The sequence below is a fragment of the Vulpes lagopus genome, chromosome 18 (genome assembly GCF_018345385.1).
Source record: "Vulpes lagopus strain Blue_001 chromosome 18, ASM1834538v1, whole genome shotgun sequence".
Lineage (NCBI taxonomy): Eukaryota > Metazoa > Chordata > Mammalia > Carnivora > Canidae > Vulpes > Vulpes lagopus.
In genome coordinates this window covers 34821364-34845530 of record NC_054841.1, presented here as the reverse complement: position 1 = coordinate 34845530, position 24167 = coordinate 34821364, and the positions used below count along the sequence as shown (strand labels likewise).

General features: G+C 38.7%; 1 protein-coding gene across 12 annotated transcripts in view; it reads right to left on the bottom strand.

The window, feature by feature from the left end:
• Positions 1 to 24167, bottom strand: part of PLCB4 (phospholipase C beta 4) — a 417242-nt gene that overhangs the window by 199084 nt on the left and 193991 nt on the right. Inside the window, exon 1 of one of the 12 annotated variants that reach the window (XM_041733172.1) lies at positions 21904 to 21922. The exons of the other annotated variants lie outside the window; for them this stretch is intronic. The gene's annotated coding sequence lies outside the window, so the exon portion shown is untranslated. Of the gene's footprint in view, positions 1 to 21903; positions 21923 to 24167 lie in introns of those variants that run through there. 12 annotated transcript variants of the gene reach the window in all.

Sequence of the window (24167 nt, the reverse complement as noted above, 5' to 3'; positions counted from 1 at the left end):
GATCTCATGGAACAGATGTTTCTTTGCCTTAAGCTAACAGTCTCCTTCCTGTCTCCTCCCTTTGCCAAACCGTAACACGAGCAGGGCTTCAGGCACTGTTAATATGAACATATATATCCAGCCTATAGAACCACATTTCTGATATACCCCATCTGCTCGGATTTAATAGCTGGATTTACTGAAGCATGCTCCATGAGGACTTATGTCTCCCACCAGTTCAATGATTTTCTCTTAGAGTGAACTTTCATGAGGGAAGTTGGGGCCAAAGCTAAGAAGAGCCAATGAAGAGCAGGCCAGACTCGTAGTATACAACTAACAAGTCAAAAACACGGGTATTTGGTAACATTAAAAATCCAAATGAAGTATGCATGAGTATTCTTCTCCTTTTGATTCCTGAGGAGAATGCTTTTCTGCTTCTTAACCCCAACTAACGGGATGAGAAATCTACTGAAATTAGGGCAGCATCTCACCTCTCTCCTTGCCCCCCACATCACACCAGTGTATTCCATCTTTCAGGTCAAAGAAGGGAGCAGAACATACACGCCTTTTGATAGGTCTTCCTGTCTCCTTGTCTCAACCTGGGAATCCAATGTATAGAGCCAATGTTTTGGTCCAATTTCCCCTGGGAAATGGGAGTAACCAAATGGCCCTGGGCCTGAAAGTCATTGATTCTCCTTCTTGGGGGCCCACTCAGACCAAACCTTTCAGGGTAAATGCCCTAATGGTTAATTAATCTTTACCCTCAGAAACTCCACAGTCCCCTCTTCTAGTCAGAGGGCTGATTTTTGTGTCTGTGAGTTTCTTGGTTCCTTCTGGCTCCTAGCAACCAAACAAGTCAGTTGCCATCTCAGCCTATTATAAGTATCTTGGCTTTGCCATCTGCAAAATAAAAAAGGGGCCAGCTAGCCAACAGCCAGTCTATTTGTAGTGGAAAACATGGAACACCCTAAATCTCCAACAATAGGGTGAGGTAAAGTCAACTATGACAAAGCCACACAACGGAACCATACAAGGCCATAAGAGGTTACAGTTTCAAAGAGCTTTTAATAACATGGGTAAATGCTGGCATTTTAAACAAAACAGTAGAATATAATACATGATTTCAACTATTCAAAAATATGCATGCAAGCGAAATGCAAAAATTTTAAAAAATACTCAAGTGTTAGTTGATTTCAGTTCGGTGAAGGTTTCTTACCAAGTTTTTTCTTCTTGTAATTATATATATGTATATATATATATATATATATATATATATATATATATATATTTTACGTTTTATTTGCTTATTCACCAGAGACACAGAGAGTGGCAGAGACATAGGCAGAAGGAGAAGCAGGCTCCCTGAGGGAGCCCAATGTGGGATCCCAGGACCCCAGGATCACGACCTGAGCCAAAGGCAGACACTCAACCACTGAACCACCCAGGAGTCCCTTATATATTAAATTTTTTAATGATCACATCTAACTTGCACTTTTAAAAAAATACTTCAACCTCCCTAGGAGATTTTTAACCTGATGATGAGCTCTTGGAAGCTGCCAAGTAAGACACCTACTGAGATCTCTGACGTAGCTTTCCTATCTCCACTTTAGCTTAATTGCTTGCTAGTCACTCTTCTCTGTACTGTCTTCCCCATTATTCTGCCTCAAGTGAAGCCATGTCCACCTATCTCTCCATCTTACAATCCTATCTATCAAAATCTGGCTCAAATGTCATTTCCTCCTCCAGATGCTCTCACATTCTCTCTTCCCTTCAACCCACAGCCCTTTATATGCAATCCTCTCAGGCAATGAACCTCTCCATCTAGCACTAGAATCATTTCAACCTCATATCTAAGCCTGAAGAAATGTTAAGACACACAGGGAAAGAAATTCATCTTTGTATACCCCATACAACGTCTCACCTGTAGAACCACTCAATATTTACAGATAAAGGAATAAAGAGGAAACAAAGAGGAAAAAGAATAAATTAGTAAGCAAAGTATTTAGTTTTAGGTTTTATTTTATAATCTGTCCTTAGAGATGACTTTCCCACTGTCTTGCCAGATGCCAAACCCAAATTTTGGTGCCCACAGTTCCATAAAGTTATCCACCATCTTGCCTACCTGAAGCTGCCCAGCACGCAACTCATCTGTGTTAACATGCAACCACCAAGGAAGACATTACAATAAAACTTTTAACTAGATGGAGAACTCCATAGGGCAGGACCTATGAATCTTTCTTTCTTTGTGTTCTCCTGGAACACAGTAAATTCTTAATATGTGCTTGTTAAACAAATGAAAAGGAATGAATGAGCGAATGAACAGTCCTTGCCTGAGACTACAGTCATGCACACATGGATGAGGTTCATTTTGCATGTCAGTTGTCAATAAAAAACCCATAGCAGGGCAGCCCAGGTGGCTTCAGCCTGGGGCATGATCATGGAGACCCAGGATCGAGTCTCACGTCAGGCTCCCTGCATGGAGCCTGCTTCTCCCTCTGCCTGTGTCTCTGCCTCTGTGTGTGTGTGTGTGTGTCTCTCATGAATAAATAAATAAAATCTTAAAAAAAAAGGAAAGAAAACCCATTGCAATGATCACATTAGATGATAATGGAACCCCCTCCTCCTCTCTGCTAGCTGGGAGAGCCTATGTATCTCCTCAAGCTGCATGATGCAGGCATCAGTATCTAACTGTTAAGTTCCTGTTATGATATAGGTAAGTGCATGCAGAGAACTGAGCATAGTGCCCAGTAACAAGCAGAGCATGCCATGAAAGGGAGTCATAAATGTTATGGGAAAGCCTGTTAGAATAACCATGGATGAATTAGTAAGCAAACACCTTTGCTCAAACATTTCCTAGCATGCCATTTTGGAACTTTATAAATATAGTTACTGTGCTTATCTCAAGTAAAAGTACTTGCAAACTTTGAATAACTCAGTTTTTGGGTGTCCTGTGTAAGCAATGTACACCCTCATGTACGATTCAGTTCTCATAAATCAAACCCTGCCTGGAAATCTTGCCAATGGAATATCAATACCAACTGATTTTCAATTTGACTGCAATAAAATACACTGGCCTAGGAATGGCAAACACCTTCCTTGACTCACAGAATTCTAAGTAGACAGGAGAACAGCACTGACAAGTATGACTCTTAGGGTTCACAAGCCACCCCTCCTACCTACCCTGAGTTGAGAAGTATGGTTGTAACCAGGAGATTGCCTCCAGCTGGAATTCTGCTTGCCCTGACCTTAAGCAAGTTTTTCTGTTCTCAGTGTCCAGATCACCAAGAAAACAAGATGGAAACATTTGCTCCGAGTGTCTTGTGAGATTTAATTGAATAAAAATAGCATAAAGTTACCTTCTAAGGCAATCATGCAGGCCTATGCTAGAACAGTGGTACTGTTCCTGATTTGTTTATTTTAAGGAAAAAAAATCACATACACAGAGGAAAATCATGAACAGAAAAGAATTTTCGGAAAATAGTTTTATTTCATTTTTTCAAAACAGTGGTGCCTGGCCTGTGCGCCTTCTACACAGGCAGGCTGTCCACATAGCATATGGGGCCCTTGACAGGGACCATTACCCTCCCTCCCTCCCTCCCTCCCTCCCTTCCTTCCTTCCTCCCTCCCTCCCTCCCTCCGTTCCCTCCCTCCTTCCCTCCCTCCCTTCCTCCCTTCCTTCCTTCCCCCTCTGCAGTGAATGGTGTCCTAAAGAAAATGAGTATCCTAAGACCGTTTAGAGAATTGGTCTCACGCCAGCAAAGGGCCTCCCCTGACCTTCATCAACTATTAACAATCTAACCAGCAGTGGCCCTTTTTGTAACTACAGTGCAAAGTTAACCATTGATACCCTAGTAATTGGACCACTGTGGGAAATTTGGAATCAGAGGGCAGATGGTTTCATAGTGTCCGTCTTTCATCTGTTTTTGCCCTAACTATAAACCACAGCCGGGAAACTGCTGGGGTTGAGACCCAGAACTCAGTACTCTTGTATAGCTCAGGAAAAGAAAGCAAGTGGCTCTTTTTAGAAAAATCAAATTGTTGTTCACCAACCAGAACAGCGAAGTTCTCTTTTCTTCTGTTTTGTTCAGGCCTGTCTGGCTTATCTATGGAAACAGCTCACGCTTTTCAAAAACTGGGCTGAGCGGTCATTCAATATTATGTTGCTAAGTAGTCCTTTCTAGGTTAAACATGTTTACGCCGCATAAAGGCTGAAGCTTTACTCAACTGGTTACATCCCGTGACTAACACAGTGAATCTATCCCTTCCCATGTGTGGAAGAAAGAGGACAGTCACATGATGGGATCCAGTTGAGAAGTTGGATTATAGAAGCTGGGTCGATGGCTTCTCAGGCTTTACTCTCCATCCTGATCATGAGCCTGTTAAAATGAGTGGTCCTACTCAAAAGGTCTGGGGTAAGGACTAAGGTGTACATTTCTAACAAGTCAAGTCACCTTGTGATTTCCATGCTACGGGTTCATATATTGAGTAGCACAGAATTGGGATGGGGATCTTATTTTCTTGGATTGCTCCTTATCAGAGGACTTCAACTGTGGCCAGTGAGTTAGTGGCAGGAATAATGTGTGTAGTAAGATGGGAAGAAAGAATGAGGCCCAGAATTGAAACCGAGCCATGCTGGAGTTTGGGCTCTACCAACTGATAGCCACATGACCTTGGGCAACAACCTCAATCTCAATTCTTTGTTTTGTAAAATGAGACAAATGATCCTTCCCTCACAAAGCATAGAGAATGAAAGATACAAATACGTATATGGAAGTGTGATTCTAATAGGGACTTGGGACCTACTGCTGACAGATCAGCAAAATCCATGTATTCCTCCTCTTTTGGGGGCCATACACAACTACATTTACCTGCCTCCCTTGCAGTAAGCTAGGGCTGTGTAGATAGCCCTGGTCTGTGGAATGAGAGTGGCAGCGATGAGTATCACACCTAGGCATGCTCATAAAATCCTCCCACACACATTCATTCTTCTCTGCAATTTGCCTCCTCTAGGTGGACAGTATCCCCTGGGGGAACTTGGAAGCTAGATATTAAAGATGTCAGAGCTCTCATCAGTTTCCATCCCTGAATAACTAGAAACACACAGCAGCCCCGCCAACTGCTTCACCTGCTTCGTTCTGCTAGATGAGCAAAACAGCACATGTACTGCACATGAGCCATTACATATTCGTGGCTCTCTATATTAAAAGCAGCTAGCCAACCTATGCAGTATCTTCCCCTTCTTCTTCCTTCCCTTCTTCCTCTCCCCTGCCTCCCCTATTGTGCCCTCCCCTCTGCTAGTCCCAAGTGTCTCCTAAATTACAGTGTATTGGTTAAAAGCATAAACTTTGAGATGGAAACATTAGGTCCAAAATCATTTCTATACTTTCCTTCTAACAGAATTGGACAAAGGCAGTTAGATAAATTTCCCAACCTCACTTTCAACTCTGGAAGAAACAAGCTTATCATTGCTAACCTCTTGGGAAGATCACATAAGATAATGTACGGAAAACCATGAGCACTTTACTTGGACCAAGTAAGCACTCCATAAACAGCAATCTTTCTTTTGTTCTTCTATTTTTTCTGCTTTATTTTATTCTCATATGAATAGGGTCCCATTTTATAATATACCACCTGCTTCCTTCCTGCCCCCTGCCCAGGTAATGCTGTATCATAAGGAATATCATAAATCATTGTCCATGTGGTTGACATCAGTATTACCCAATATGGTACAATTCTAAAAGAGCATTACATTCAAAGAGTTCCAAACTAGAAAAAATTTTAAGCACAGTGAGCATGGTTCTCTTTCTCACACATGGATGAACAAATATGACAAAGCTAAAATGGGGAAGGAGGAACAGAAACAGGTAATTAGCACCGAGTTTTAAAACTTTACACAGGTAGGGAATTTACCATTTGCAAACCGGATTGTACAGAAAGAGCAAGACAGTTAATGAAGGACATTTATGTGACACAATTATTTTCATACTGGAGAAACAGATAAAACCTATCAGCCAGGAGAGAAGCCCTTAAAAGGATTACATTCTATTGTCTGAGTATTCCAGAAACAAAGCGTGGAGCAAAAGCACAAGGCATGGCTTTCATAGGACAAATGCTGTGTTTCTTGAATGCTATGGGATGTTTAAGGATAAAATTCTCCACTATAAAAATGCATTGCCCAAGGTTGCTGGAAATAAGTTTGTTGTTCCCAAATAAACACATCAAGGTTCATATAAGCACACAATTTCAAACATGTTTACGTGCATAAAAATAGAATAAAATCCAAATCTGATTATGTGGAGGTAAAAAACAAGTTCAGTCTTTACACTTCAGGAGTGTAGCATCCATGATGCTGGAGAAGATTCACAGAATCCCTTTCACCTTGCCGGTGCATTTCATTCTCTTTCTGATGGCAAATTAGAGGAATCAGCACTGCCATTCCTTAGAGACTGCATGCATACAAAGTTTACTGAAAGAATGTGCCACGAGTAATATGAACTCAAGGACCTACGGCATTGTAAAGGAAAGCCAAACGGGCCAGCAGTGCACAGAGAACTATGCACATCATTCCTCTGACATTGAACTTGCCTTTCTCTTTCTATAGGGAAATGAAGCAGTGAGAATAATCAAATGCTGCTGGCTTGAGCAGAAACTGTGAAATTCACACTTTTAAGCTTTAAAAAATACTATATATGCAACTGTGTCCTCTCACTCTTCTCGGTTGTCCACTCCATCAGGTATGAAGTCTCTCTCACCAATTCTACCCCTTGGACCTCCCTGGAGCCCCCCTTTTTATGCCCCAGGCTGAGTCTCCATCACTCCCTTTTCTGAGCTGTAGCAAGGTCTCCTAGTTTTTCTCTATACACCGTCTTCTGACTTGCCCTTTCCACCATTCTCTGCACAGAAGCCTAACTATGCTAAAAATGCAACTTTTATCATGTCACCTGATTAAAACCCTTAAATGGCTCTCTATCATCTATGAAATGAAAATTCATTTAATAACATGGTTTAACAAAGACTTAAATAATCTGGCTCACACATCATACCTGTATCATCCACCCCAAACTCACACACATTCCCCAGCTACGATGATCAATGCTGTATATGGTGTACCATCCAAACAGAATACTCCTACAGCCTCCACCTCCTCCTTCACTTGGCTAACTCTACCCATCATCCAAGACTGCACACAGATACCATTGACTCTGGCAAGCCTTCTTTAACCCCCATTGGAGGTCTCCCTCCTGTTTCTCTTACCCTACCAGTATACTTCAGTACTACAACTATGGGTGCTGGAATCAGACTGCCTGGATTCAAATCCCATGGATTCAAATCCCAGCTACACCTTTTATAGTTGCGTGATTTTCAGGAAGTTACTTAACCTCTCTGTGCCTTAGTTTCCTCATTTGTAAAATGGAGACAGTCACTATGCTTACTTCAGTAGTGCCATTTTGAGATTAAATGAGATCATATAGAAATGGCTTAGAAGAGGGTCTGACATCTAATTATTGCTCAACAAATGTTAGGCAGAAGTAATCATAAAAGTGGTAATCGAACCGTTCTATGTTCCATCTACAGGTCCTTCACTGTTGATTATATGTTTTGCAAAACTAGATCTATTATTATCCCTCCTCCATCATACTTGACCCATGTCCAACACTTAATACATTATTCTTTAGTAAATATTTTCTAACTAAGGATTCAAACCAAAGATTTACATCTTCTAGAAGAGTTTTAAGACTCCCCTGAGTTATATGTGTAAATTTCCTCCAATACAACTTTAAAATCTTTTCCACAAAAAAACTAGAAATATTTGCTGTTGGGGCACCCTGGGTGGCTCAATCGGTTAAGCGTCTGACTCTTGGTTTCGGCTCAGGTTATGGTCTGAGGATTGTGAGATCGAGCCAGGCTCTATGCTCAGCACAATCTGCCTGAAGATTCTGCCCCTTGCCCCTCCCCGCATTTGTGCTCCACACACACTCTCTCTCAGATAAATAAATAAATCTTTGGGGGGAAAAAAAACTATCTGCTGTGTATCAGACACTGTACTAGGTACCAAAAGAAGCAAAATGAAAAGAGAAAAATAATTCTTGTAACCAGAAGCTCACAAGTCCATTGCTGCTGGTGAATAAACTTGATGACCTACCTTTTCATTAGAACAAAGAGCAAGTTGACCTTGCCTAATATCAACCAAGACCATCTTTTGATTTTAAGGGTATGCTCACCATAAAATATATCACAGCTACTCACCCTTGGGACCAGAACACCCAAAAAGGCTATTTTATTAATATCCTTCAGAGCAGAGATCCTATAGTTTATTTGCTTTGCAAAGAACCACCTAGCAAATAAACAACTTGTCACAATGAAATGTACTGAGAAAGTGCAGAAACAACGTTGTCCAGGATAATAATTAATATGGGGTTGGGGGAGGGGGCCTGATAGCCTAGGTTGGTGACTTAGCACTTTATAAAGCACTTTATTGTAATAATTGGAACAGTGAATAAGGCATCAGTAATGCACCATCTTGGATTTCTGTTTGTCAATCAACATCATCGTTAGCAGAGACATTTTTTTAATGTACTAAAGCACCTATAAAGCTTAAGGTATAAGGCCCTGCTCTTAGTTTCATCAAATTATTTTCAAAAGATATAGCAGAACCTCATTGCAGCAAAGTTTTGTTAAGATTTTTATACAGCAGGAGGTCAAAACATGTCCCCCTCAAATCTAATAAGCACACACTCTAAAAGCCTCAACTGATCCACGAAGCCTGGACATTAAATGCATCTTCCGACTTCAGGCACAGGTTCTGTAAAGAACTGTTCTATGTCTGTATTTGGGTAATCCTTCTTGGAAGAACCTCAGTGTTTCTAATCAGCCATCTCACTGGTCCACAAACATTTTATGCAGATGTATTATTTACTCATACCTCACACTGTTCAAAAATGATTTGTGGAAGTTATCTGGATAAGCAGGTATATACTTATATGTATACAAAATAGTGCTGACAAAGTTAATGTCTTCTAAATGACATCAGGCTTATATGCAAAGAAAAGCCAAAACTCAGTGGTGAAAAGCATGGACTTTGTTACCAGGCAGCCCTGGGTTCAAATTCTTGATGAGCTACATGAATTTTGGGTTAAGTACCTAACTTCTTTCAACCTCAGTTTTTTTTTTTTACCTATTAAATGTTGATAGTAGGTAGTAATCTCCCTGGTAAGGTTATGAGACAGTGACTAGAATGTACAGGATGTCTGGGGTATAGTAAATATAAGCACACTTCTTGGTTTCTTCACCCCTGAATGCTCAGCTGAGCCTAAGAAAGTATAATGCTTTCAGGGTTCAAATAAGATATAAAATAGACGACGAAGAGATTTGACATAAGGAATGATCACAGAACCCTTCAGAAAGGAGATGGAGGATAAGTTCTTAAACTAAGAATCCAAAGCTTGTTAATTGCGTTCTGCTAAGTCCATTGGGAACCTTATACTGGATGATGCAACCTTTTCTCTTTTTCTAAGATGTTGGCTGACAGTGCTTTCTCCTACTGTAAATGATAAACCGATTTCTACAGTGAATCATCAAAATATGCTGAAATCTGTCTAGAGGAAAGGCTCTCTTGAATAGAGCCAAAAATGTTTCCCCCTTTTTTGTGATGGAAATTTCGGCGGTCCTGCTGGCCTTTCCGTTTTAATCTGGCACCAATCAAGAGATAATTCACTTAAAAAGTATTTCATCTTTTGGGAAACTCATTGAGGTGCTATGAATAGGCACTTGCTACATTGTAGGTACTCAGTCTAAATGTTAGAATGGAAAGAATAGAAAAAGTTCCATTTCTTGAGATTTGTCTAATGATCCTGCTCCTATTCAGGAATCATAATTAGACTATAACCTGATTGTCAATAAAGAACACTTAGTTTGAGGTCACCCAGGAAAGGGAAGACATTTGCCTTCTTCCTTTCTTTATTATGAGTAAGAGACAAAGTGAGATTCATAATATCCATGCTATTTTTAAAAATACAGAGATTTTGAATAAAGGGAAATATGTGATACTATAAAAAGTCATGAACAGCATGTGTATACAATGGAATACAACTCAGCAATAAAAAGAAAGGTAGAGATATACAAGCTATAAGATAGATGAAACTCACATGTATTGTGTGTATGGCAGATTCAATATACGTTGTATGATTTTATTCTAGGTCATTCTAGAAAAGGAAACCTATTAAGTATGGAGAAGAGATCAGTGGTTGACAGGGGTTCAGGGTGTAGAAAGGACTTGACTACCAACAGGCAGCAGAGTTTTCTAGAGTGTCAGAACTATTGTATACCCTAATTAAGTCAGTAATTAAGGACTCCATACATTTGTCAAAACTCATATGATTTATAGAAAAATGTAAATTTTCTGTAAATTTAAACATAAGTTTTTAAGAAGAAAATACACTTTTTAATGAGCTTAATCTTAACACAATTTTAAACTTAGTAGAGAGGTGGGTTTCTCTTGAACAAAAAAGGACTTCATTAATAAAATCCCAGGAGAACCTACTTCTTCCCCCACCTTTACTGGGTTTAATTAACAATAAAAATTGTATAAATTTAAGGTATACAACATGATGTTTGGTTATAGGGATATACTGTGACATGATTACCACAAGCAAGCTAATTAATATTATCTATCACCTTACATAGTTAACATTTCTTGTGTGTAGTAAGAACATTTAGGATCTACTCTCAGCAACTTCTAAGTATATAATAATGTTATTAACGGTATTTGCCATGCAGTACATTAAATATCCAAAATTTATTCACCCTACGTAACGGAAATTTTGTACTCCTTTGACTAACATCTCTCCATTTTCCCTAGCCCCTGGCAACCACCATTCTACTCCTTGTTTCTAGGAGTTTGGCTTTTTTGGATTCTACATATAAGTGAGGTCATGTAATATATATTTCCATGTTGTCACAAATGGCAGGATTTCCTTATTGTTTAAGGGTGAATAATATTTTTTTTGTGTGTATGCATGTGTGTACACAAATACATACACATACGTACACCATGTCTTCTTTATTCACTCGTGCGTTGACATTCCCACATCTTGGCCTTTATGAATAAGACTGCAATAAACATAGGAGTGCAGATAATGGAGATACTGACTTCATGTCTTTTGGATTTATACCCAGAAGGAGGATTGTGGAATCATATGGTAGGCCTATTTTTAATTTTTTGAGGAAGAAGGAGAATCATTTCTTAAAACTTCAGTATAGACTGGGGATGGTCTCTATATGCTTCCATTCTACCCCTTCCTTAGTTGGGGAAGCCAGCTCAATGCTAAATGTTCAAGACTCCTTTGCAGATGGGTTCTAATAAGAACTGGAACCAGTTAGAAGCACTTAAATATCTGAAGGGCAGTGACCATCTTCCTGCCATTGATGCTCCTGGTAAGCAAAGTTTAAAAGAGGTCTTTGAGTTACAGCAGCAATGGCAATGGTGGCATGCCCCTGTACTCATCAGTCCAGGGATGGCCAAGCCATTCCTCAGTCTCTAGCTATTCAAAGCCATTCTGTAAGTACCTAATCCCCTGAACTAAATCCTTTTCTACTTGAAACACCTAAAGTGGTTTTTTTTTTCCCCTGCCATGATCTCTGTTGATATAAATTTGGTTTATTTATAAAATGGCCCCATGCTTGGACGCCTGGGTGGCTCAGTGGCTGGGTGTCTGCCTTCGGCTCAGGGCGTGATTTCGGGATCTGGAATTGAGTCCCACATCCAGCTCCCCGAGGGGGGCCTGCTTCTCCCTCTGCCTATGTCTCTGCCTCTCCATGTGTCTCTCATGAATAAATAAATAAATCTTAAAAAAATGACCCCATGGCATGATCCTTAAAGATAGGATTACTATGGAAGTTCCAGAAAAATCCCATTTAAATTCAGCAATATGTGGCCGAAGTGCAGCTACTTTGTGTCTTCTAGATTTTTTCAGTACTACTCTGTCCTTCCTGACTATGTTGGAATGATGACATGTTAGTTTAACAAATTATCTTTTATTGGCGACAGCTCCAGACTGTTAACCCACAGTAACCTAGCAGAAAAAGACTCTATTTTCCAGATATCTTAAAGTCTCAAATTGAGTCTGTTAATTCTGGTTGGTCAGATCCAGGTATTTTGTCCAGCTCCAAGCCATTCCATCCCTAGTTATGACAGGTTAAAGCCCAGGTCACTACCATTACTGATGAATAAAGCCAGAATATAAACATTTCATCTACTGATCAACTGTTAGCCTGTTCTTCATGGCTTTTCTGTTGTTCATTACTTGAGGGGTTTAAATGCATCTCTCCTTCTCTGTTAACAACTAAACACATTAGTTAAGCCTCAAGTGCTATAGACTTGTTTAAAGAAAAACTCCCCATGAGACTTGGCAAACATAGCCTGAAGCATTAGGAAGAAGCCTCATTTTTAGATGTCTAGGGACAGAGCTACCTGCACTGTTACACTCTAGGGACAGTCTCTGAGCAAATTCAATATGCCCACTTACCTTGCTCAAATGCTGAAACAAGCACAGCACTTTGGACAGACAAGGTATGTGACAATGTTCAAAAGAGAAATGCATCAGTGAGGATAAGAGTCATGGATGGATGGTTGAAAATGCCTTGTGCAGGGGGTGCACAGTACATTTTTATTGAAGGAATGAATTAAGATATGTATTTTGGGCTTTGTAGGAGTAAGAGAAGTTTGGCTTGAGCAATTAGATGCTTTCCTAGAGGAGGGGTTCCTTATGGGCAGTGGATTGTGGTTCTTTGCCCCTTCACATCTTCCCCCTTTTTATTGATACAAGTGCCTGATGTTCTTGAAATCCTCCCTCTCTTACTCTCAATTCCTGAGGTTCCAGTAATAAGGGCTCCAGGAGGAAAGCCTGTGACCAGGGATAGGGATATGACTCTCCTGACTAGGGATGGAATACTTGGATCTGAACAGCTAGAATTAACAAGCTCAATTCTGAGACTTTATTTGAAATACCTGGAAAGTAGAGTCTGTCTTATGCGAGGTTCGATGGTATAGGGCATCAGTGCAGAGCTATCAATGATAGACATGTGAAGCCAGAGAAGCATCCAAACAGAGCAGAAGGCATATCAGAGAGACAGAAGCCACGTACAATCATGCCAAGAGAGACCCTGGAGCCTTTTCAGGCTAGGTGAACCAAAAAGTTATATCCTTTTTCTTAACATTCCTAAAGTCAACATACTAGTTTTTTGTTTTTTGTTGGTTTTTGTTGGTTTATTTTTGTTATCAAAAGACCCCTTACTGAAACATTAACCTTCAGCCTAAAATGTATATCTTTTCATATTTTCATGCGTCTGGAACAGAGGTTCTTTGGCTTTCATGGGATGATCCAATGAGTTTTAATTCCTCAAAATCTCAAGAACCTCTTTTCTAGAGAGAATACCTCAAAAATTGATGAAAAATTGTCCTCCTGTGGCACTCTTGTTTTAAAAAAATAAAAGAAAAACTTGACCAATTTCTTCCTCTAAATAGAAAAAGTAGATATGGACTAACCACAGAAAAGGGGGAAAAAAAGGAAATAATTAACATGGAAGACCAGGTTTTTAAGATCTTTATAGCTCTAGGAATGTTTTTTCTTCCCCCAAAGGCACTCTCTCAAATCATATCAAACATACTAAACAGGCACCCATAGCAAGTGTAGTTTATATACAGTACATGAGGATGATCTAAGATACAGTTGATACAATGTCATAGTTGATTAAAGAGTTCATGAACTACTTTATTTGGGAGATAGTTAATGAAACAGTTTGTCATTTTAATGTTCTCATTTTCATTTAATGTTTTGGAGCCAGTAAAATTTTTTCAGAACTCACATTTTTTTAAAGAAGGCTGAAAATAGGTTTTGGGAAGCTAGGAACTATGATCAGAGCAGATGATTAAAAAGGATTATTTTTCTAAGTTGCTACATAAGAATATGCACACAGTGTGCTGTGTTCCCTCTCCATCTATTTCATGCTAAATTTGCCTTGTTCCAATCCTGATATTCCTGAACTGCTCATGCTTACCCTAAGGAGGCCACTGCCCAGGGCTGATTCTTCTCTGTTGTTAGCGTAGAAAGTTACACTGCTGGAATGAATGGATTCTTTAATGAATTTTTCCTTTTAAAAAGAAATTCAGCAATGCTAATCTTCTAATTTATCCTTTTATTGAGACTGATACAGACATACAGACATAGCAATGAATCAAAACAAAAAACCAAAACAATCCAGGAATACTCTACACCCATCCATCTATATTTTTTCCACCTATATGAAAGAATTAGGCCAGAGAGCAGAAAAAAAAACTAGTTAAGAAATTATTTTCAAGTAGTATAGGAATTCAGACTGAAATGGTAGTTTAAAAAGCGGGGGGAAAAAAATGAAGAAAAAAGTAAAATTGTAACTTTCCTCAAGGAAGAATGGAAAGAAAGGCTGAAAAGCCTCAAACATGTAAAATACAATGACAACAATAGCTACCAACTATTAAATTGAAGAAAGAGCACTTAGATTTTTTTTTTTTTTTGGATTTTACTACAGATGTGTGGGTGGAAAAGATTATTGAAAGGTATATAATTAATATTATGAAGGTAAGGGAAAGCTAAAATTATGGTCTTAACATCTTTATCCAGAGCAATGCTGCTCAGATTTTAAACCTGCAAATAAATTACCAGAAGATCTTATGCAAAAAATTTTAAAATAAATAAGTTTTTAAAAATTACAGATTCTGATCCAGTATGAAGGTGGGATCTAAATTCTGCAAATCCCATAAATTCTCAGGTGATATAATACTGATGGTCAGGAGACCCTATTTTGATAGCAAGGCTCTATATTTCAGTATATTTTGCAGATTCCCCTTCAATTTGAATCAGCTTGCCAACATATGTAATATTTCTTATTTTTAAACAGTGTCAAAAACTCAAGGGTGCCTGGGTGGCTCAGTCTGTTAAGCATCTGCCTTCAGCTTAGGTCATGATCTCAGGGTCCTGGCATGGAGACCCACATTGGCTCCCCGCTCAGTGGCGAGCCTGTTTCTCCCTCTCCCTCTGCCCTCCCCTGTGCTTATTCTCTCTCTTTCAAATAAATAAATAAAATATTTTAAACAAAGAAGTTCATGCTCATCGGGGCAATTTCCCTTTACTGTAAGTAAAAAGAATACTTTTCCACTTTTTTTCCAAGTAGTATTTTTAGGACAGTGGCCCCATTCCCTCAGCTTCCATATGTGTGGGGAAGGGCTTGGAGTCGGCAGCTCAAGTGGCCTGTAATGGACATGCTGCCGGCCCAGGAACCAGGCATGCTGACTCACTGTCAGCATCTATCTATAATCCTGATGGAAACTTCTGTACTAATGAGGCCAACGGAAAATCTGTAGCATCAGAGAATCATCAAGTATTGGGGCTTCAGAAGACCTGAGGTTATTTCCCAAAGTCCTCATTTGAAAGTCAAAGTGCCTGCCTTACCAGAGAGATGGAGTATCTTACCTGGGATAGCAGAACTGGTTAAAGAAGCACAATGAGGACCAGAACTCCATTCTTTTATTGCTACTCCAGGACTCTTGCTCCTACACCACATCAGTGTTTCTTCATCTTTTTCAAATATGCTTGAATCACTTATGGATTCCTGATGACTTACCAATCAACACACATTTTAGTCATTTTTTCAGTTGTCCTGTAACTACTGAATTTGATTCTCCCTGGCTAGTGGGCCAGAATCTGCATTTTGCCAAGCAAACTTACAAACACCCACCTCATGGGACTGTTTGAGAAACAGGCTAATTAAGATGACAGTTCTCAACCTTGGTTATACATTAAAATGTATAGGGAGAAGAGAAGCTTAAAATTCCCCATGCATGGGCTGCAAGCAAACAATTGCAATGGACTCTCTGGAGCTGGGGCTCATGCCTCAGCAGTGGTCAGAAGTCCCCAGTGATTCCAGTGTGCAGCCGAGTATGGGGCAGAGTACTTGAAAAATTCCAAATACTCCATATTTCTATCCAAAGAAAAGAGGAGGTGAGCGGAGGAATGGGGTGACTGGGTGACAGGCACTGAGGGGGGTACTTGATGGGATGAGCACTGGGTGTTATATGTTGTTAAATCGAACTCCAATAAAAAAATTACAAAAAAAAAAAAGAAAGAAAAGAAGTTAAATGTCTAGACAAAATGATACCTTGTTTTAACGAATATAGAACCATGGTCGCCTGGGATACCGAAGGTATTAGAGCACTTGGCTCTAGCAATTCTGATCTGATTCAGTCAACACATTTCTATTCCAACAAAATGTGAACTGATAAGAGGTCTGAATTCATGTCAGAAGGGTCTCACCATCCTCATGCCTTCTGGTTGTCCAGAGAATTAGAAATTCTTATCATTTCCATCACTTCTGACAGTTACAAAGTAAGAATTTTTATAAGATAAGAATTTATATGGACTTTCTGGTCAAGCCACTGAATAGCCAATGCTCCCCCACAAATGAGCAGATTGGTTTAATAGTAATGGCAGGTTATAGGGATCATATTAGTTCTCAGGGCTCTTTAAGGGGTAAATAACAGAAACTACAGGAAGACAGAAGTTTTGCAAAGTAGAGTGCCTGAAGCTCATCTTCCTAGATTTCAAAGTCTGAAATACGAAAGGTGTGGATCTCTGTATTGCTGCCAAGGTGTTCTACCCAGTGAATTTCTTGAGCTATCTGTGTTCCAAACCAATAACCCAGTAATCTCTCTATAACCAAAAGTTGTTGGTTTAGTTCACAAAGAGCTCAAGCTTTATAAAAAGATGTCCTTCTAAAGAATTTAAAGACTTGCAGAGTTGGACATAAGACGAGTTATGTAGTGATTTAATACATAAGTGACATTTATTAACCTCAAGATAATGACTATCTAATTGAAAGCAAGTTCAGTGATACTTCTGTTTTGGCAATGATTTTAGCATCTTTATTGCTTTTCCTTCCTTTTCATCCTCTCACCTGTCACCCCTGGGTGCCAACCCACAACAGGATACATTATGGCTGCTGCATCACACACAGGGATCTCTCTCCGTCCTCATCCTGGACCCTGAATTTCTAGAAGAAATATCTTCAAAAGGTCCATATCCAACAGTGGCTGGCAGCTTCCTGTGAACAATCTGTGACCTTCTTCAAGTCATTTAAAAGGAGCCTTCATTTCCTCATGGAATATCAGGCAGTGTCAACTCTTCAAACCCTTAAAATAATTAAGATTCTGTTCATTTCAATATACTTCCTTCTTCCCTATCTCCTTCCCCCTTGTTATGCTTATGTACCAAGTGAAAAGAAACCCTGCCTAGTCTTCCATCACTCCTCCTTATGCAGGAGACTCCTATCCCCCCCCATGGGAGACAAGTGGCCAGCTCAGGAAGGCATCAGGAGCTCTCTACTCTCCCACTAACCTCACTACCTATTTGAGCCTCCCATCTTGTCTTACCACACTCTTATTATAATCCTTGCAAATGTCTCTGATCTTCCACTTTAAAAATAATTTAGTGGTTCTCCTCCGATGACACCAGCTCCTGGATCCCTGTACTATAAAGACCGTTCCTTCCCCCATCCCCTGGCTACTCTATTCATCCATGTGATCTCAGAAGACATTATTTTATACCCTCCCCCACTGTTTCTATAACCACAACCACATCCCATCTATCATGACGTATATTAGACTTGGCAGAGGTAGAATTCACCTAGATGAGTCATTAGGTAAACAACCTGACAAAGATGAACTTAACAACCTCTGCTTCCTTGAAGCAAGAACAGAATCTAGATTCATTTTTGTCCTAAGATCCAAGGTTATAGCTCCATGCCAGACTGCATTAATGAAGTCTCTGCTTTTTCAACTACTGGTGGGTACAGAAATACGTAACCATCAAAGGATGTGTCCTTTAAGGTTTCCACTCAAGTATGTGTCCTTGGACATGTCTTCCACATCTACAGGGAAGACTTCCATTTACCTACAATTAAAAGCTTAGAAAATCATTATTGATTATGAGAAGGTAAACATTTCATCATCCTTCTACTTATGCTATCAATTACACACACAGACTCAAGTAAAGGAATAAATATGTTCATCCCGACTCTTAGAATATTTTCATTGATTTCTCGAAAAGGATCTATTTCAAAGTCATTACTATGCTTATGAAGAATATTCAATGCCATGAAGAAGCACTCCTGACAAAATATCCTTCAGGAAAAAACAGCACATACCAAAGTTTTAAAATATCATTTATGAATATGTATGTCTGGAAATACTAGGAATAAATACAACAAAACATCATTGTTTATGTCAGATGTTAGGCTCACAGTAACTACTTCATTTTTTCTTTGTAATTTTATGAATTTTAAGGAAATCTTTTCCATGCATGTGGACATCTATAACTAGAGTAAAAGTAAACATTACCTACATATCTATGGTCTACAGTCAGCAATTTAAAAAAAAAATTTTTTTTAAGATTTAATTTATTTATTCATGAGAGACACAGAGAGAGAGGGGGGCAGAGACACAGGCAGAGGGAGAAGCAGGCCATATGCAGGGAGCCTGATGTGGGACTTGATCCCGGGTCTCCAGGATCAGACCCTGGGCTGAAGGCAGCGCTAAACCGCTTAACCACCTGGACTGCCCTACCGTCAGCAAATTAAACTGATACATGTATCTCCTTTGTTTTGACTATCCTACTGAAAATATAGCTCATTACATTAATGCGATTTGCTCAGATGCTTCTTTAATTATGTATTGTAAATGAACAAACGAGCATTGGCAGAAGGTCTTGCCTAAGCCTGAAGACATGAGGAAAGAATCAAGGTGAGGGTGGTTTTGAAAGTGGTTAATGCTTGCCTCCGACTAATATATTTGGAATGAGAAAGAAGAAAAACAATGGCTTTAACACTTTCTTGTGTAAGTGACCCTCCTTTCTAAAAAAATTTCTAAAGATAGTGTTTTCTACCTGCTAAGGCAATGTGCTTTGCTTTAAGAAAGTTAGAATATACTTAAATTATGATTTTACTTCTTTAATATTTTGTTTTGGAAAATACAGAAAATGTTCAAAGCTAAGGAAATAATATCATTCTACAATCATCTTTCTCTGAAAATTTATAAGCCCATCATATGAAATCCTCTCCTTTTGTCTGCCAGCCAGACTTCTGAGATAAGCAATGTGACCAGTAATTGTATATGCACCTGTTCATGTGCATACATGCAAACATCATGTATATATGCTTGGCAGGACATGTATATGCACATGCATAATTATAAAATAGATATACAAAATATATGCTTTCCATAACCTAACATCAGCTTTAGATAGTTCTTTGCAGTGTATGTTTTTAAGAATACACAGAGCACATTTCATAAAGGGAACCACTAAATCCAATGGCAGACACATTTTAAAATTTAACATTGCCAGGTTACACAAACAAAAAGTATAGAAGATACCCTCCACTTAAAAACTTTCTTTAAAAGTGACTGTGAGGCAGTGGTTTAGCGCCGCCTGCAGCCCAGGGCGTGATCCTGGAGACCCTGGATTGAGTCCCATGTCGGGCTCTCTGCATGGAGCCTGCTTCTCCCTCTGCCTGTGTCTCTGCCTCTCTCTCTCTGTCTCTATGAATAAATAAATAAAATCTTTAAAAAAAAGTGATTGTGATTATTTTTAATATTATGAAGTAAGAAAAATAAAAACTAAAACAACCCCCTGGAGTGGGAGGGAAGAGTGCCTTCAAAGTCAATGGGGAATTGCTTTTTCCTTAAGCTGGTGGTGATTAAGAGTGCTATCTTGTTGTTCCTCACACTTTCACATGCTTTACAAATATCCTTTTGAAAGTGCTCAATATTTAGTAAAAACAATTTTCTAAGATACCTACAAGTATAAAACAAAAGCCTTCCCTTCCCATTGCACTCAGGCCATTGCCGTGATGTATCAGTTCTGATTTCAATTTCTCTAGTGTACCTCCCTATCTCCAAAGCAGGGGCTGTTCAACAGAAGTATGGTGTGAGCCACATATGGAATTTAAAGTGTCCTAATAATCACAGTAAAGATTTAAAAAATGGTAAAATTAGGGGTACCTGGCTTAGATGGTAGAGAATGCAATTCAATCTCAGAGTCCTGAATTCAAGCTCCATGCTGGGCAAGGAGCCTACTTAAAAAAATATTAAAAACTAATGCTAAAATTAATTTTAGCAATATATATTTCACCAAATACATCTCAAATTATCAGTTCAACATAAAACTATTACAAAAATTGTAGATGTATTTTACATTCCTTTTTATTAATTATTTAGAATCTGATGCATATATATTTACACTTACAGTACATCTGAATTTGCACAAGCCAGTGGCTCCATAACCCTACATGGCCAGTAGCTACTGGACTGGAGAGTACACATTTAGATAATACGCTCAGAGCCCTATTTCTTTGTCAACTTAAAAATCATCATTTGACCCCACAGTATGCCTTTCCCTTTTTTCCTTCACTCCATCACTGCTACTGTTGTTTCAATATTTCATTTCTCAAATAACCTTTAGACTCTTGTATTTAAACTCCTCCCCACCCCCCTCCCTTCTATCTGGTTTTCTCTTTGTTTAGGGAGGAAACTAGCCTCTGTTACTCCATTATGGCTGGAATTGGAAAACTGATCCTTTATTATTAAATCATTTTAAACCTTTCTTTCTTAATTCACCAAATGAAGTGGTCTTATCTCCCCCTCCCTGTAAAATGAGAGATTAGGGTTCCTCTATTTCTCTCCTGCTCTCTTTCCTCTTCTGTTTGCCAACTTTTTCCCCACAACTATTACAATGTCACCAAAATGCAGACCATTCCATTTCTGGTCACTTATGAAAGAGTTTTTGGTGATCCTCTTATCCAGGCACCTCTAAGAACCAAGAACCATTTGGATTAAAAACTGGGTTTCTCAATACACTTTTTAAAATTATGGCAGGTGAAGGTCTAATGCTCATTATTTTGGGGTTATGCTTTATCTGACAGATAAAGGCTCATGATTATACCATATCCATAATGGATACATTGAAATAGATCCTAGAATTAATTCAGTATCACAGAACTTAATTGAAGAAAAAAGTAATTTCACTTAAAGTCTAAAAAAAAAAAATCAATAATCTATTCATTTCCTACTATTCCCATGTATACCATTTTAGGATGTTCCACTAAAACAAAAAGACATTTAAAATTCTGTAGGTACCTCTACCTTTTTGTATTACGGTAGTCTATGCCGAAGAAAGAACACGTAGGTGCCCAACAGGGAACAGAATAAATACCACTTCAGAGGGGAAGACAAGAATCCCAAGATACACAAGGAAAAATTAAAATGGTCTCTGGGAGCTTATTTAATTGCTTTTCTCTCAAACTTGTATCAGAGTTATCTCTTAAGAAAACTCCTAGGTAACTGTTCTCTCTTCAGGTTACTCTGAACTCACCAGTGCCCTTCCAAGAAGCCTTGTTCTGATGTGCATTCCCCTGTTCAGAACAGACTTGCTTATAAAGGTGAATATGCAGGGTGCCTTCCACTGATTCCACCTTCACCCTTTCCTCAATCTTGCTAACCCACTCACCAAGGGTCGTATCTGAACAAAGTCCTCCAAAGCTAAAATCAGTAGAATATATTTCTGAAGTGATTGCATATGTATGTTACATAACATTTACATAAGAATGTGAATAATGAGATTTAATTTTCCAACTCAGATGGAAAATACTGCTTACACTGGAGATACTTAAAAAGAGATGCTGCCCTTGGGAGAAAACTATACAATGTTAAATATCTGTAATGAAATGTAACAGCTACGGAACAAGACCAGATGCCTCAGCAGATGGTCCAACTTGACCCCCCTCCCCAACATCCTTTCTCCTGACTTCAGTGGGTGATGAAAATGACCCAATTAAAAATACCTGCTTCCTGAGGCTTCCTTAAAATGAGTGGTAGCCTTGTGACCCTGCTTAATCCAGTGAAAGGTATGTTGAGATTTGCCACTGGTAAGTTTCTTTTGCTTTCTGCTGGGAGTACGCATGTGACACCTGGAGGCACAGCACATATCTTGTAACCATGAGGTAATGAGCTTCAGGAAGCAAACTTTTCAACTAAGGATGGTGGAGAAAGAAATCGGTCAGAGATCCCTGAGGAATGACTTAGCTTCTGAACCAGCCCTGAACTACCATCTCTGAGCTTGTTATGTGGGGAAAAACATGAGCATATGTGTTTGAATACTTTCTGGAGTATAGAACTCATTCCTGACAAATACACTGGCAGTATCTGAATTTTAAATCTCCAATCATCTGTATACAAGGTTTTAATGCTTGACTAAAATGGAGAGGACTTTCTCCTCTATAAAATTTCCTCAAACTTTTAGATACAAGCCCATTGATTCCTTACCTGCTTGAGGTCGGACAGGCTTCAATTTCAGAAAGGTAACATGGTGCATACATTATACGTGACGCATTAGCCCCAACAGATCTACGCATTTAGTCCAACGGTTAGTTGTCAAATTACGGCCAGAGGGCCAAGACTGCTACCTATGTCTATAAATAAAGTTTTATTGGAAGACAGTGATTCCTTCAATCACATATTGGCTCTAACTGCTTTTCTGCAAACTACAATGGTGGAGTTGAGTAGTTGCCACAAAGACAGTATGGTCCAGTAAAATAGAAGTTTGCTGATTCCAAATACAGCCATGTTTATGCTGTGAAAGCTATGGCTATTCACTCTAAGTGTAATAAATAAAGATTACATATATCCTTCTATTGGTTCAGGCATAATTGTGCCAGGAAGTTTCTGCCAAATTTATAGAAAAACTAAGTTTTCAAAGCTATAATATTTTTAGAATTAGAGAAAAAGGAACCAAGTTTCTATAGTCCAGAGAAAAGAGAAGCAGTTCACTAGGCTGGTCTAACCCATGTGGGGGTGGTTCCAACTCACTAAAATCCCAGAATGGTGCCTGAGGGCTGTAGGAAATAAAGAAACAGCATACTGCAGTGAAGAAAATACCAGCTGATGAGTAAGAAGAATGATTTCTAATCCTACATTCCGGGGACTTGGGGTATGTGTTGCTCTTCTCTGAGTCTCTGTTTTCAAATCTATCAAATGGGACCAAAATATTACCAACTCTGTCTCGGGCACAGAGGATAATGAAATTATTTGTGACAACACTATGAACACGGCAAGGCACAACATATGCATCTGTTAGGTATACTGCTGCATAAATGAGGTCTACTTTATTATATATGCAGGCATAAATACAAAGAGAACTAGATTTTAAGTGAAAATTTTATTAGATATAACGTATTTTATTAGATATAACGTGTCTTTAATTATTAGCCTTTCCCCTCTTACTCAATGTGTTTGATTATGGAAGAGTCAAAATTTTTCTGGCTCTCCGTAATGTCATGTAGTTCCTCCTATTTCTTAATCTTAAATTCTAGGAAGTTGACATTATACTTTTAACATTCTTCTATTCTACACATAATTTGAGTCATGTAAACCATATTTTTCAGGGAGCTTCACTGAATAGTTATTGGACCACCTCTAACAAATATCTAAAAATTTTATGGGGACTACCATATTCATTTTATGGAAACAGAGTATTTGAGAATATTTATGTGAATGTGATAGAATTTAAAATGAGACATTTTTAATCCTATGTTACAATTTTTTTAAAGATTTTATTTTAAGTAATCTTACACCCAGTGTGGGGCCTGAACTTACAACCCTGATATCAAGAATCACATGTTCTATCAACCATGCCAGCCAGGTGCCTTATCCTCTGCATATTACAACTTTAAATGTCAAAAATAAGATTTTTCTAACCTGAAACATTTTTTATCATAGAATCTACACAGTTAAGATAATGATTTAAGTTTTAGAAGTAACATGAAAAGATGATTTTATTGGCTCCTGTATTTTTTTTTTTTTGGTTCCTGTATTTTTCTAAATGCTCAGTCTTCACACACTTGTTTATATAACTTAGACTAAAAACATTCATATTTAATGATTTCCAGAAACTGACAGGTTTCACCTAAAATCTAGTTCTCTTTTAATAAAATATGTAGTTGGTTTTTGTTTATTATACAGCCTATACACAGCCTAAATGTCACATGGCCAAAGTTTCAGAGAAGTCTTTTTATTAGATTTGACAACAGTTACTCATCACAGAACTGTA